The 16,164-nt window shown below is 34.6% G+C and overlaps 1 pseudogene; it reads right to left on the bottom strand.

Moving 5' to 3' along the window:
* Nucleotides 1–1,342: 1,342 nt before the first annotated feature.
* On the bottom strand, nucleotides 1,343–7,011 carry LOC116109560 (annotated as a pseudogene).
* Between the last annotated feature and the right edge of the window lie 9,153 nt (nucleotides 7,012–16,164).

Genomic DNA, 16,164 nt, shown 5'->3' with positions numbered 1-16,164 from the left:
AAAAAAAAAAAAAAAAAAATTGAAAAAGGAAAGTGTTTAATTACCAAGACGAAGAACAAGCGCAGAACAGGAGTGTAGAAGAAAAACAAAGCAAAGACGAAGAAGACGCAATAACGCAGATGGAAGACGAAAGAAGATGGTAATGGCTGCCTGGGTGTTTTAATTTTTGAAACTTCCCCAAATTTGGCTGCTTGGGTGTTTTAATTTTTGAAACTTCCCCAAATTTTTTAACCTAAAATGCGTAAATTTTTTTTTTAAAAATTTAATAACATTATGGACGGGTGTAAAAGATGGCCATCCAACCATTATGGACGACCCTCCATAATGAATAGACGAGCGTCCATTCGTCTACAATGAAGGGACGGCCGTCCAGTGTTAAATTTTTTTATTTTATTACAAATTACTCTTGGACGGGCGTCCATTACTTACGGACACCCGTCCACAATAAAAGGACGGCCGTCCATCGTTTTTATTTAGATTTGTAAAAGCCAAATGCATGGAGGGGCGTCCAAAAATTACGGACGGCCGTCCACAATTGGTGGACGGTCGTCCCCAAAGGATGGACGGCCGTCCCTAAGGTTTTACAATTTTTTTTATTGTATTTTAATCAGGGACGGGCGTCCTTTAAATGGAGACGCCCGTCCCTTGTATATAGACGTCCGTCCATATAATATGGATGGACGTCCATGTGAGTGAACGGCCGTCCAAATGTGAGTGAACGGCCGTCCCAAATGTTTTACAAATTTTTTAATTGTATTTTAATCAGGGACGGGCGTCCTTTAAATATGGACGCCCGTCCTTTGCATATGGACGCACATCCATATAATATGGATGGGCGTCCATGTGAGTGAACGGCCGTCTAAATTTGATAGACAATCGTTCACTAAAAAAAAATTGTAAAAATATAAAGAAACACGTTACACGTAGACCGATATAGAAATTCGATGCCACTTTTTCGGTGTCCGTAGTGTTATTGGTTATATAACCAAATCTACACACTTGTTTTCTCTCTCTATTTATTTATTTATTTTTTTTAAAAAAAAAACCTGGATCCTTATACAGCTTTCAATGGATAAATGGATATTTCAAGTTTGAGAAAAAGCTTGAAATTCCTTCGTTCATAATAATAATAATTTATTAATATTTTTCTCAAAGAAATCTTTTACAGAAAGGAACCCAGTTTATAATAATCCAGGCCTAAATTGCCATAGCGTCAGATTGTTTGTCTAACTGGTACATAAACGAGTTTAAGCTTTCCCCAAAAGAAAAATGTTTTGAGTAATGACATGAATTTCTTCAATATTATTTGGAGATAAGTTTATTGTAATCCAATTCCTAATTGTTGAATATTAAATTTCATGTATTTTCTTTATATTTTAAGATATTGACAACAATTAAAGGTTCCTGAAAAATCCACTTTCACAGTCAAAGAGTCGGAACAATATAAGTTTTAGTTTCAAAGATCATAGTAAACAGGCTTTAAACCCCTTTTCAATTTCCTGTGCATCCAAATTCTTCCCGATGAACACAATCTTATTTATTCTTGGTTCATCTGGACCCCAAGGCCGATCCGGTGAACCTTGGAATATGTCATGAACACCCTGTTACAATATATACCAAAGTTAATTTTCATCACCAAATAAAAAGGCTCATGACAAAAACTCAACGTACTAACTACAATGAATATGTAACTAAGTGGAGGAAATATGATTTGCAAAATGCGTAGTTTACCTGAAAAACAAATCTTTCATCCATTCCTTGGACTGATAGGAGACCTTTCATTCGATATATGTCATCACTACGTTCTAACAACAATGTACCCAGCCACGTGTTCGCCTGAAAAAATAAATGATTAGATGGCATCATGGTACTCAGTTTATGATATTATCAAAGCAACCAACTACTCAAAGCTATATGCTAAATACTAATGTATTCGCCATAGTTGTAACCAACCTTCTCAAGATCTAAGATCCCTTCACAAACTATGCTGACAGAAGAGACGCCGGGATCGTGAGTGTGATCATGTGAATGGTGACCATCATGATGTTCTGCATATCAGGCCTCAACAAAATCAATTTAAGTTCATAATATTAAATATTAATTTTACTACAGGCACAAGAGTCTATTATGATTCCAGCCAAAGAACAAGATGCCAAACAAAACAGGCAAAGACATCTCAAAATTGAGATATAAAACACTTTCTCCACCTACATCCTCTATAAAGTCTAAGGCAGTGAAACTATTGAAAAAAAAAAGAGGGAAGCCATGAAAGGCAGTAGGGTTAGCTATCAGGAAATGAAAGGACCCAACAATATAAAGTGCAGCTGAGAGGGAGAAGAAGTGGTTGTTTCAGTATGGCAGTGCGATAAACTGAACGCTGAGAATATCTTTACTAGGACAGGCACTATGTTCTTGTATGTGTACACAAATATTTTGCAGAATGGCAATCTATCACTTATCTGAGAAGGAGATAACTCACGCAGCAAAGAACAATATTACATCCCAAGAGATGGGCAATTGAAAAATTGGAACAACTAGTTTAGGACTATAAAGATTAAATCTTCCAAATGACGAGAAATCACTAAGACACCTTGCACATACCACTGGGGAAAAAAAAAAAGAAATCTACTGTCACTGAAACACATTGCATATATATAGAAAACAGCTTTAAAATGCTAGATTGTCTTCTGTAATTGAGATTGAAAGAAGTTACCATGCTCGTGATGATGATGATCATCATCATGGTCATGATGGTCATGGTCATGTTCATGATGATCATGGTCATGGTGGTCATGACCAGCATGATCTTCCTTTGCATCTACAGCACTATCAATTCTGCAAGGATTAGCAAATGTCAGTCCACAACCTCAGATAACTAAATATTTAGCAGAAGGTAGACTGCAGGAAAAAGGTTGCAATAGGGAAGCATCCACTTCACACAAAAAATAAATAATAATCCTTTAAAAAAAAAATCCATTTCAGGCAAAATTAAGAATAAGTCTATTTAATGACTGCCACATTGTCTAGATTAACCAGAATAAATATATAAAGAGAAAGCTTAAGTTCAGCAGGTGAGCATTATGCATCGTGGTTTCCCCTTTTATCAATCCTTTACCTTTTTATTGTTGTCTTTATTTCTATCACTTCCTCTCCTTGTTAGTTGCCTAAATATAATTACACTTCTAAAAACGAAAGAAGCATGGAATCTTAAGAGAAAGGTAAAAACCTTTACCATCCAATTAAAGACAGTTAGAAAGTGGCATGCTTTACAAGATTTAATTGGTACATGCCACTCACAATTAAACACAAAAATGCACTCATCCATTTTGAACTGGCAATAACTGTCCAAACTAGGGCTGTATACGAGCCGAGCCGAGCCAAACATACGGTGTTCGAAGCTTGGCTCGTGAAAATTAACGAGTTGAGCTAGAGCTCGAGTTCGACAAGCTTGAAAACCAGCTTGAAGCTCGAGTTCGTTAAATATTTGAGCTCGAATTCAGCTCGCGAGCCGCTCGTTTATGAGTCCTCAATGCAAAGCATCCATCAACAATCCTTCAAAATAGCCCCAATACAAAGCCCACCCACTAATCATCACGAACCATCATCAGATCCAAGCCAATAGCCACAAATATATGATTCAAATTCATCGACTATGAGAGATAGAAGAAAAGAGAGAGGAGAGAAAAGAAAAGCAAAGAAAGCAAAGAGGGAGAAGGAAGAGATGGAAGAGCGAAGGAGAAGTAGAAGAAAGGTGAAGAAGAAGGAAAAGAAGAGAAAAAAGATGAGAAAAAGGAAGGAGAAAGTGGCGGCGGTCGCGCTGGGAAAGAAGATAGGTTTAGGAAGTGGGATATTATATTGGATATAGTAAATTACATGAACCCCTTGTACTTAAAAAAATAGCACTTATACCCTTTCGAGCTATTCAGAGCCTATTGAGCCAAGTAGTGGGTGGTTCGTAGCTCGGCTCGAGAGGGCACTCGAGCCACTCGAGCTCGGCTCACTTTTGTAGAGCCGAACCTGGCTCGTTCGAGTAGCTCGCGGCCGGCTCGCTTAAGCCCTAGTCAAACCAGTCTAGCAAGACCTACTACACATGAAAAATCAGTAGACGCGTAAAAGGATTCATCCAAAAATCCATATATGTTGGCAGTCAGAATTTTCTTCTAGAAGTGAAGACTGTAGTTAGTCTCATACAGAAGGCTGCCTATGAGAATTACTGATTTTCTATTTATACAAAGGAAGACAAGCCTTGTAGTGAATACAGAATAACTACGACATGCATGGCCTTGCAAGTGTATAACAGATAAAATCTTTGTCAAATATCTTTTCTGAATACTTAAATATAGTTGCAAAAGTTTCTAACAAACAAAATAATGTTCTTTGTAACGATCGGGTAACAGCATTTATAAAACAGACAAAATTAAAGCAAATAATAACATAAAAGTTTAGCTTACAAAGGATAAGAAAAGGGAGAAAAATTAATAAATGAAAATGTCATGTCCTAAAGTAATAAGAAATGTGGATTTTTGTACCAACGAAATGGAACATATGAACCCAAAAACAACATAATCAGAATCCAGAGAAATCTGACCTTACAATCAAAACCTCCAATTCCAAGAACATAGTCAAGTCAACTTTTCCAAACTCAGTTCGTTTCAAATAAGCCATCCTATTTATGTGCTGCATTCACATGAAAATGTCAAGTTTATTGTCAAACTGATTAGTACAATAAAAAATTACAAAGCATGACAAAAGCCACTAGTATACAACCTTTATCCGGTCCACCAACGAAGCAACTGTGCTCACTAACAAGATCAGTCTGATAACACATAAATAAATATTAGTTGGGTGTCAGAGAAACAAATTCGGTATCTGATATAGAATTTTATGTTACATTCTTTCCAGAAGATACAGAAATGACTATGGGTGTTAGAGAAACAATTTGGCATCTGATAAGAATTTTAGGTCCATTCTATATTTCAGAAGATACGAAATGAGACCGCATGAGCAAGTGCATCAAAGACAAAAAAGGAGCTCTTCTGAAAATTATTGAAGCCTGAGTGTAAATAGCTGTGATGTTAAATTGACTCCCACCAGAAGAAAACTTATTAGTGATCTCGGAAGCATGGGGAATTTATAAACTATGACAGCATGGCATCTTGCAGCCAAGTAGGACATTCCCATGAAAAATAGCAAAGTTAAGTACAAAAAATAGATAACTCACAGGTTCAATCATTCAAGAATTTTAATATTCCATTTGAACACACCAAAATCAACAAGTGCGAAACACGGACATAATCATTGTAAATACCTTTTCACTATGATACGATCAGCTAAGCATTTGCTCTATTGCCTCATTGACAACTCCTTTTGGCTTAACCTCATCCAGATGAAAACCGCTGTTTAGCATCAACCAACTGTGACAACACCATCCAACTTTACTTCGTTAAAAATAGATCCTCAGCATAAAATGTCTGAATGATGGTGCTGGGTTTGCTAATCCTGAAAAGCAAAATTTAAAAAACACATAACATAAAAAATCGAAATTTCAACAAATCCAGTTGATCAATTACATATTTGGGATATGACAAACAGCTAAAAGTATGAAAAGAATAATTAGTCTTAACACATATAATTAAATCACACACTTATGTGTAAAGACTTTCATACCTGTAGTTTCAATCACATATGGTCAAATTTCCTTTTCTTTACTGACTAATCTGCAATCATCCTCACAAGATCACTCTTACTGTACAACACAAACAGCCATTGTTAAGCATAACTATATCCTCAGCCCCAGTGTTTTGGCTGCAACAGTGAAACTCAATGTCCACTTCACCAAACTGCATTTCAATACAACAACACAAAATTATTCATCAATCGAAAACCCATTAAATGTGTTCTACAAACAAATCAACTACTCTAATTGCATAACAAATGCACAACTAAACTCAACTTCATACCTCATTTCAATAACAGCTATGCGCTTCCCATGATCGCCGTCAGATATGATTAAGCAGGTCGTCTGTTATTAACCAACACAACACCATCTCATTAGCATTTAAAATCTAACTAGTGCTTTCAAAAGCAAAACTTCTGCTTTTCAAAGCATAATAGCAATAATAATTTGAATACTAAAAAACACCTACCATCAACACGCATTTTCTCAAAGGTTCTTAAAAGCATTTTTCGGAAGTAAAATGATAAACAAAAAGTGGAGATAGAGTTAATTCCTTTTCAAAGCGTTAGGAAGAGGTTTTGCGTCTGCCTGTAATCATTTGAATGAAGCTTTTGCACCCAAAAAAACACACCACACACACCCCTACTATCAATACCATTTCTAAGCTAACTCGTTATAAAACTAGATTTTTTACTTACAGATAATTTCACAAGGTCAATAGATAAAATTTTACTCATAATTGAATAAAAAATACATTGAAACCAAAAACTGTGCTCAAAGTTGACAGAATGAATCATTTCTAGAAATTTAATAACGTGAATGAATGTGTAAACTATTATTAGCCCCATCAATAAAATTTTCTAATGACAAAACACACAAGCGACATTTGTTCTAGTTCTTTCTTTACACTAAAGCTAATTTTTACTAAACTCTCAACAGCTCCCAAAAATTCTCAATAATTCACATTTTCTAACTTTTTCACCGCTTTAATCAATTTAATCCCAAAAAATAATAACTATTACCTTTCCAGAACCTAAAAACCGGTAATAATCGTGGCGGGAATTCTAATCTGGCGGGATTTTCGTCGCCAATCAGATTCATCGCTTGCCGTCGTAGCCGTCGCAGCGACTGAGAACCTACGGCTGGGTTTGGCGAAGTTAACGGCGATGAGTTAGAGTGAAAAGAAGACGGCGTCGTTTTGAAAGATAAGTTCGGGCTTGGGTTTAAAGACAACGGGAAGGAGTGTGGTCGGAAGTTTGGAAAGCGTGGAGGTTTGTTGGCGAGAAGTGAAGGAGAAGAAGGTGGTGGGCTATTTCCATTGAAAGCGAAGCCATTGTTACTGGATGAGATGAGATGGACAGGGTTTTTGGTTGAAGGGTTTTAGATAATTTGAGGATTAGAAGAAGAGATTTCGGCATCTAATGGGCCTACAGGTGGTCCTGGGCCCAACTTTTTTTATTTACTTTTATTTATAAATTTTAGTAACTAAAATTAGTGAAACCGAGCAGTCTACTTGATCGTTAACTTCAAGGTTACATGAAATTAATTAAGGTACACATAAATTAACCTAAATACCAAAAAAAAAACAAACAAAAAAAACACAAGATAGACTAATTTTAGCTCTAAAGGTTTGTAGATGACACTTGCAATTTCTTTCGTGATACGTCTTGTAATTTGTATTTAATCCCTTCATAGCGTTTTCATTGATAAAAAAAAAAAAAAAAAAAAACTTTGTTCTTTAAATGTGTCAGTAATAATTCTGGAAGAATATTAGAGTGTTCATAAGGATTTTAAATTTATATAATAATAATAATATTTAGTTATTCTTGCAATTAAGTTCTTTTCGTACATTCATTTTAATTCTTTGATTTTTCGTAGTCAATTTTCTATTAATAACTTTAAAAATCCTATCATTGAATTTTACAATAAATGGAGCTTTACATTATTATAAATTTCATTATTATATCATTGTTGTTGATATAGATATTGACCTATAGAATTGGGCTATATATTTGAATGTTTTTATGATTTATATCATTTATATCTTTATACAGTAAAACCTCTCTATAGTAATAATGGTGGGATCAAACTAATTTATTACTATAAGAAGGTTATAACTTAATAGAGGTGTAGTTACAAAAATTAATATTTTGATTTCTTATTTTATAATTTATGTTTTAATAGTGTGTATTAGGATTTCAATTAATTGTTTTAGTAGTATTGGTATTAGTATTAGTATCACACAACTGTTATGTTCCTACTACCAGCTAGCACTTTCAAAATCCAGTTATATGATGCAGGCATCATTAGAAATTTCAAAGATTATTATAGTCAACGTTTTAATCACCTATTTTTGAAACGGATAGAAGATCATGTATTGGAACCAGAAAAGAAAAATATCCTCAATAAAATTGTAAATGCAGTTGCTGCATGGTCAATTGATGTGAAGCCACAGACAATTGTCAATTGTTTTAAGCATTGCAAAATTAGGAGCCCCATTGTCGATGAATTGCAAGTTACAAATGAAGTGGATATAGAGAATAAAAGACTCATTGCAGAATTGAGTAATCAGAGTTGACAACTTCACTACACTAATCGAATGCATATTAATATATTCATCAATCATCCAAATGAGCAACAAGTCGTATATGTTTTAACTGAAGAAGAAATCATTGCTGCAATTAGACAAAAAGAGAAAGAAAATAATCCTGAGGATGATAGTATAGAAATACAAAATGTTTCATGTCATGAAGCTCTAAACGTGCTTGAAAAGCTATAAATGTTTTGGTTTCAACAAGAAGATGTCCATGCTAGCGAATTATTACATACTCTGCAAGTTAAAAAGCGTTGTAACAACTCAAAAGCATAAATCATTGTCCCAAACAACTTTAGATAAATATTTTATTTCATTTTAAACCTTTAATGTAACGTAGCATATATATTTTTGCAATATACAAGTAATTATTACTATGTGGAGACAACTTTCCTTAAGACGTGAATTAGAAAAATTATAACTTATTACAATGTGGAGTTTATTCTTATTTATAACTATCCCAAATTGGGACTAGAATTTTTTATGACTATGTAGAGTTTATTCTTATATAAAGTATCACTATAGAGAGATTTTACTGTATTATTTAAATTAATTCAAATGAAAGTAAAGATAAAACAATATAAGTACCATCAAATAAATGATTGATTAATTTAGATAAATTCTAACATCTCTATATTATTAAAATATTAGATTATAGATAATGAAAACTATATATATCTACATCATACTTTCAAACCAACAACTCTTGACTTATATCATCATTTTCTTTTTAATGACATGGAGTGTTTAGGCCAGCTTACACGCACCTCAACTAATCCATTGGGACTTTAGAACTATCGGCTGGGTAAGAGCTCTAATAATCACCCTTATTAATACCGAGAAGAGACTCAAACTCAAGACCTCTTGAGTAATACATCTAAGAGTCTCTATCAAATCACTCGGCCACCTAAAAGTAGTTTATATCATCATTTTCACATCAACCATCAAGATTAATTTCCATCCACTACAATTTGGATTTAATATTTCCTTGTTTATTAAATATAATAAATACCCATTTGATTCCAAATTAAATACTTGTTGTTTATCAATTATTAATTTAGTTGAATTCAAAATTTTCAACTAGAGGTGGAACAAATGGATCGGATTAGACGGGTCAACCCTAACCTGGCTCGGGTATACCTCGTCAGGTGGGTTAGGCCTTCATAGGCCAACCCGACGACCTAGCGGGTTGTTTTTTTTTTTTTTTCAAACCCATCCAACCCAGCAGGTTGACTCACGGGTTGGCAACCGCCAACTTGGTGGGCTGGAAAAAAAAAAATTAAGTATTTTTTTTGCAAAAACCCATTTTACCCTTCAAATATAGCAGTTGGAATGGTCTTTTTGGTCATTTTATTTTTCCATTTTTTTCTATAAATAGGGCCTAAACTCTCATATTTCCTTACATCCCAAATTCTCTCATTTTCTCTATTGAAATCCCTTAATCTCTTTGTTGTCAATTTGCTCTCATTTTAATTTTTATTAGTTTTCGCAATTTTCAATTCATATTTCCAAATTCCAATTCTCCTTCTTTAATTCTTTATTTCTTTTATATCCATTTTTTTTTTTAAACTATAATGGATAGATATTTTCATCCCATCAATTTTGGTGATAAAGAAAATTATCCTAGTCCCCCTAAATTTACAAACGTGACTGCAGTAGATTCAAACAGTCCTGCTTTCCCATTCTCAGAATTCAATAGACCTCACAATATTCCCCTTCCCCCCTTCCTCCCCATGCTACTACAGTTGCCGGTGGTTCTAGAAGTCATCCTCGTAATCGGCGTTCTCGTCCAACTCCATCTCAAGCAGAAGTGGGTTCATCAACTGCAGTCGAAACCGATGACACACACACATCAGATGTTTGGGTGCATTTTAAAAAGTTTTACGAGATAGAAAATGGGGTTCAAGTGAAGAAAGCAAGATGCAAGTACTGTGGAAATATTTATAAAGCTGATGCAGGTAATGATACTAGTACTTTAAAAAGGCATTTTACTAAACATATGAATCAACTTGAAAATAGAGAAAACAATCAAACTCAAATAACTAATATGAGTACTATTTGACATTATAATTCTGATGTATATAGGGAACAATCAGCTTTATATATTGCTGCAACTAATCAATCTATTAATATGGCTGAAACTAATCAATCTATTAATATGGCTGAAGATAAATATTTTGAAAGATTTATTAAAAATTCATTTTTTCCAGGATTTAAAAGTTATTCTTATACTACAACTAGAAATGATTTAATAAAATTGTTTAGGAAAATGAAATTAGAATTAAGAAATAAAATATATAGTTGTCATGTTATTGTGGCTCTAACCACCGATATTTGGAGTGGTAGAGCTAAACAAGATTATATTTGTGTGACTAGTCATTATTTTGATAACAAATATAAATTAAATAAATCTTTAATTAGGATTTAGATTAATGGATGTGGATCATAGTGATCAATAATTTTATAATAAAATTGTTGAAGTTTTAGAAGATTATGATATTGTTCACAAAGTGATAAGTTTAACTTTAGATAATACAAGTGTTAACAGTAGAGCTATAATTTTTTTTAAACAAATTTTCCTTTTTATGACAATTTGAAGTTTTTTCACTAACGTTGTGAATGTCACATTATTAATTTAATTATGAAAAGTGGTATGAAAAAAATTAGAAATAATATTGATAGAATTAGGAATTCTTTAGCTTGGATTACTAGTAGTAATAGAAAAAATGTTGAATTTCAAGATGCTTATATAAAATCAAATATGTCACCTAGAACTTTTGCATTAGACATGCATATTAGATGAAATAGTACTTATTTAATGTTTAATTCATGTTTAACTTATGAAAATTTAATTAGTTATTTTGTAGCAAATAATATGGGTCCTCATTATTTCGTAGACAGTGATTGGCATATAGCTCAAAAATTTCATTCATTTCTTAAAAAAATTTTAACAATCCACTTTAAAATATTCTGGTGTGTATTATCCTACTAGTCCATTGGTAATACATACAATTATAAAAATTTCAAATTTATTTAAAAAAAAAAAAAAACAAAAACAAAAACAGTGAAATTTTAGCGGGATCAGTAGAGGCAATGGAATTAAAATTTAAAAAATATTGGAAACTCATTCCTTTTCTTTTTTGTTTAGCTGTCATATTTGATCCTATAATTAAATTAGCAGGTTTAGAAAATGGTTTAGACACGTAAAGTGAAAATTTACGAGATGAAGCATATGTCAATCAATTAGGAGAGATAAGACAATGTCTTGCAGAGTCATATTTGCAATATGAAAGCAGGTATGGGAACCAGCGAAGAGGCGAAATACCCGAGGAAGTAGCATCAAAAGACACAAATGAAGACTTCGACTCCTGTAGTGCACTTAATAGGCCGAGAAGGACCCAACCTGCACAAAAACCTGTCAGGTTAGAGTTGGCGGGTTGGGTTCGGCTAACACTTCTGGCTAAAGAGGCGGGCCGGGTTAGGCCTGCTCACAATTTGTCTTAACCTACCACGGGTCGGGTCGGGTCGGGTCGGGCCGGGCCGGGCAGGTTAATTTTCCACCTTTATTTTCAACTTACATACCCAATTCTTTGACAATTTTTCTTTAATAAATAATTTGTAATTCGAATTCAAGCAATTATTATAAATTCTCAATTTAAACCTACATGAACTCAAATTCAAGTTAACCATTATGGCCAATCTACCCAATTTCATTCCACCATCAGGAAGACTTGTCACTAACTAGTATTTTTTTAGAGTAAACGACTTTTTCCCACCTAAATGATGGCCTAATGACACTTCCCCACCCATGAACTTTTAAAATACCACTTTGCCACCCAAACTACCCAAATTTTAGGATATGTCATTGTAAAGACAAAAATACCCTTATCTCCTTTTCTTCTCTTCAACCTCTTCCATTGCCGGCAAAAAGGAGGAATTACACCACCAGCAGCACCAAAGCTACCCCATCAATGGTTTTGCTTCTCATCGTCTCTCCCCTTTCTTAGCCACAACAACAGAACCCAAATATTTAATATATGAATTGTAAATATCCGAGTTGCAAGGATTCTCAATGATTTCCAAGTAAATGCAATTCAATAGATTATCTCTTCTTCACAGTAAATTTGTCCTTCTAAGGCTTAAATGTCATCTCTGTAGTAATCATCACCACCTAGAGGAATGAATCCCTACCAAATTACACTAAAAATTCTATCCACCCAGCTTACTTATACAATATGGTTGCCGAGAAATTCATTTACGAGATCGATGAAGAAATCATTATGATTAAGAGGAAAAAGTAAAACACAATACAATCATTGTTTCTACAAAGAAACTTCTATTAAGTTTATTAAAATCTGGCAAAGTTTAGATAATTCAAAAAACAACATATTGAAAACTGCGTTTGGTGCTTCATTGCAAAGAAGTAGCTAGCATAATCATTTAATCCATCACTCTTCCTTATGCTTCTCTCCACTGCCGTTTTGGGTGGTTGACGATGACGATGGCGTGGGGTGCTTCGTCTTAGATCTGGAAGGAGTTGAAATTTGTTGTGTTAACGGGTGGATATGGTAGGTGGGGAAAGAGAAGAGAGAAAGCGGCCTGGTGCGATTGAGAGAGGAAAAAGACAAAGAGAAAGAAAGAAAAAGAAAGGAAGAAAGTTGTCTTTTGTAATTTTGCTTTTAGAATTCAGATGCAAACATGGTAGTGGTTGTAATAACCCCATCGGGGAAGCATTAGGGCACTTCATTTGGCAACAAACATGGTAGCTTTAGACATAACTTTGGATGCCTTTGCGCATGTTCTCCCAATAAAAAATAGTGGCCATTCGCTTGAAGGTTCGTAAAGCCCTGGCATGACCACCCATTGGACTATCATGGAACTCGATAAGCAACTAAAAGTGGAGAAGGCAATCCTCAAGAATTACCAATCGGTTGCGCCAAAATAGTAACTCATCACGCCCTGTATAATCAGGTATAGAGGTTGGAGCAGTAAGCAATTAGTTGTTGAATGGCCTGTAAGGCTTGATTAATAGTAATCTCTTGTCGTAAAGTTGACAAAAAAATCAAATGAAGGGTTAGAGAAAGCTAAAAAACATTGTGTAGGCACCCGAGACAGCATGTCAGCGACTTTGTTTTCTTTGCCAAGGTGGTACACGATATCAAAGTCAAAGCCAATTAGCTTGGCTAGCCATTGCTACTGTTCAGGAGTGTGAATAGTCTGAGAAGTGAGGTTTCGGAGGCTTTCTTAATCCGTATTAATGATGAAATTTCGGCCAAGGACATACTGTCACCATTTTTGAATGGTTGGGTTAATAGCGAACATCTCCCGGTGATATGTTGGAAGAGCTTGCATGCGAGATGAGAGCTTCTTGCTAAAATAAGTGATCGGGTGACCTTTCTAGTAAGTACCGCCCCTATACTTAAACCTAAGGCATCCGTCTCGATGGTAAATGGCAGGGTAAAATCTGATGTGATAACCAAAGTGCTATTCATCTTGTGGAGCTGTTTTTGGCAGTCATAATTGTAAAAGTGTGTTACACTTTCTACAACATAAGCAAAATTTATTACTATAACAAAAGTTTGCAAGGAGTTGCTATAGATAAAGAAGTTCATGAGAGAGTTTGGTTTTAAACAACAACGGTATGTTTTGTTTTGTGACAACCAAAGTGCTATTCATCTTATGAAGAATTCTATATTCCATTCAAGATCTAAACATTTTGATCTAAGGTATCATTGGATAAGGGATATTCTTCATTCTTCTGTTGGAGTAAGTGCCTTAGAGCCAATCAATTATTGTGGAATTGACTCTTTGTAATAATGTTCATTAATCAATAATCAAGGCATTTTATACTATATCGCGTAAATCATTATTATTGCAATATGTATTGATATATGTCCTTAGAATGGTAGAACCGTGACGAGGGTATCAAGTGTTTCAAATCTTGATAGTGAGAACCCTATGAGCACATATGGTGGCCATTCTAGAAACGTCCATAACCCCAGTATTATTCTGAAGTAAGGGCACAGATAATACGGTAAGGCTATCATAGTGTTGAACGACCCTGTCGAAAGGCAGTGACTGATCTCACTTGTCAAGGTTGTTTGGTGACAACCTGGTGTAACACATGAGTGCTTGTTGTAGGCGATTACACCGCAACAAGTTCACTAGACTGACCCACCAGAGGATTCCATATGGATGGTAACCCCAGTGTTTGTGGAACAAATCCTCTAATGAATGGTGGTGTATGTGATCCTTAGACTTGAGATCACTGGAGCGCCTTGTGCACCGATTGGTGTAGTTTGACACTAGCTTAACGCAGTTCTTTTCAGAGTTGTCAATACGGTGGTGATTGGCTGCATCAAGGAGTGTATCAAGACTATGGTGGATTGACAGAGGATTCATCACTCCCAGGTATGTGAGGAAGTTATCTCACGGCGCAATTCAGTATATGGCAATGACGTTAAAACTGTGGCCATAGTGGGATTGAGTTGTTGCTCTATCCAGTATATAATACGGGTCATTGGTCCAGAAATTAAATAAATAATATCGAGAATAACCAAAGGTTGACACTATTTCTATGCCTTTGTCTCGTCGAGATAAAGTATGATGAAAGGATCAAATTGCACGGTAACCATATCGTTGACAGGTAGCTACTTTGCTGAATCTGAATCTATCGGGTGGCCATGATGCCTTACTAGGGGCCAATCTTGGTCTGTGTTTAGAAAGACGATTAATTGGTGTTAATCACGATACTATACACTGTCGATATGATGAGGAGCCTATGGGTCACACAAATAGAAGATAGTTTAAGATCCAAGAAGAAAGAAGGGTGTTTTCGTCTTTTTAAGGTGAAAGGGTATTTTGGTAATTTTACACTGTAATTAAATTTGCTGAGGTCGTAGCCTTTATTCAATTTATTAGAAAAATTAAATAAGTAAAATTACGTTTAAATATATGTTCGCATATATTTAAATAAATCATTATTATTGTTAAATGTTAATATATTAATTGAGTTTAATTGAGATAATGATGAAATTAATAAAATATCTAATTAGGGGGGTCTTTGGGTTGGAGCCCAAACCTATTTCATATGGGAATAGGGCATTAAGGTTTTACTATAAAAGAAAAGTTAAATGTACAAGAAAGGCGGTTAATTCATTTTAGTTCATTTTCTTTGTAAAACCAAAAACACAGCAGCCCCAATATTGACTCTCCCACGGCAGATTCATTTTTCCTAGAAATCAATTTAATTGATTTTCCTTTCTTCTTAATCTTGAAGCCAAAGAGGATCTAGCAAATCCCTCTTTGGTTCTTTTGAGATTGTCTTCGTGTGGACTACGTGGGTTCGATCCTACACTTGGATCGGTAGCAAAACATACGTTAACAAATTTGGTGGAGCCGCCAACGTGCGTTTGTTTCTCTTAACTCATGTTTAATATTTTTGTAGATTCTTATTATGATAAAATTGTAAAATTATACCCTTTATCTTGGCTCATGTAAACGATCCCTGAATTATTTGTTTTTGTTTCCGCTACGTATACGGGACCGTTTACTAACATCTTCATGATGACCTATTTGGACTTGAGAAGATCCATATAGATGACAATGGCTCAGATATGTTGACAAAGTCTTTGGCAAGGGAGAAGCTTGAAGTTTGTTGAGCTATTGCAGGTATAGTCCATTTCCCCACATAGTAGAAAAATGGGAAGATTTGTTGGGCTTGGGTTTCCTTCATGTGGAGGATGGTCCAAAATCCTAAAGCCAAAAAAAAATGAAAAATAAAAGTGCAACTTATTTTAGTTGATTTTTGAGTGGGTAAATAGTGAAAAAACGTGGGTAATGTTCACAAATTAATAATATGCTGAAGTGAGAGAGAGGCAGTCACACTAGGTTA

This window comes from Pistacia vera, unplaced genomic scaffold (assembly GCF_008641045.1).
Source record: "Pistacia vera cultivar Batoury unplaced genomic scaffold, PisVer_v2 Contig582, whole genome shotgun sequence".
NCBI classification, from domain to species: Eukaryota; Viridiplantae; Streptophyta; class Magnoliopsida; order Sapindales; family Anacardiaceae; genus Pistacia; species Pistacia vera.
Note: the sequence above shows the minus strand (reverse complement) of the source record. Positions and strands in the feature narration are given on the sequence as shown.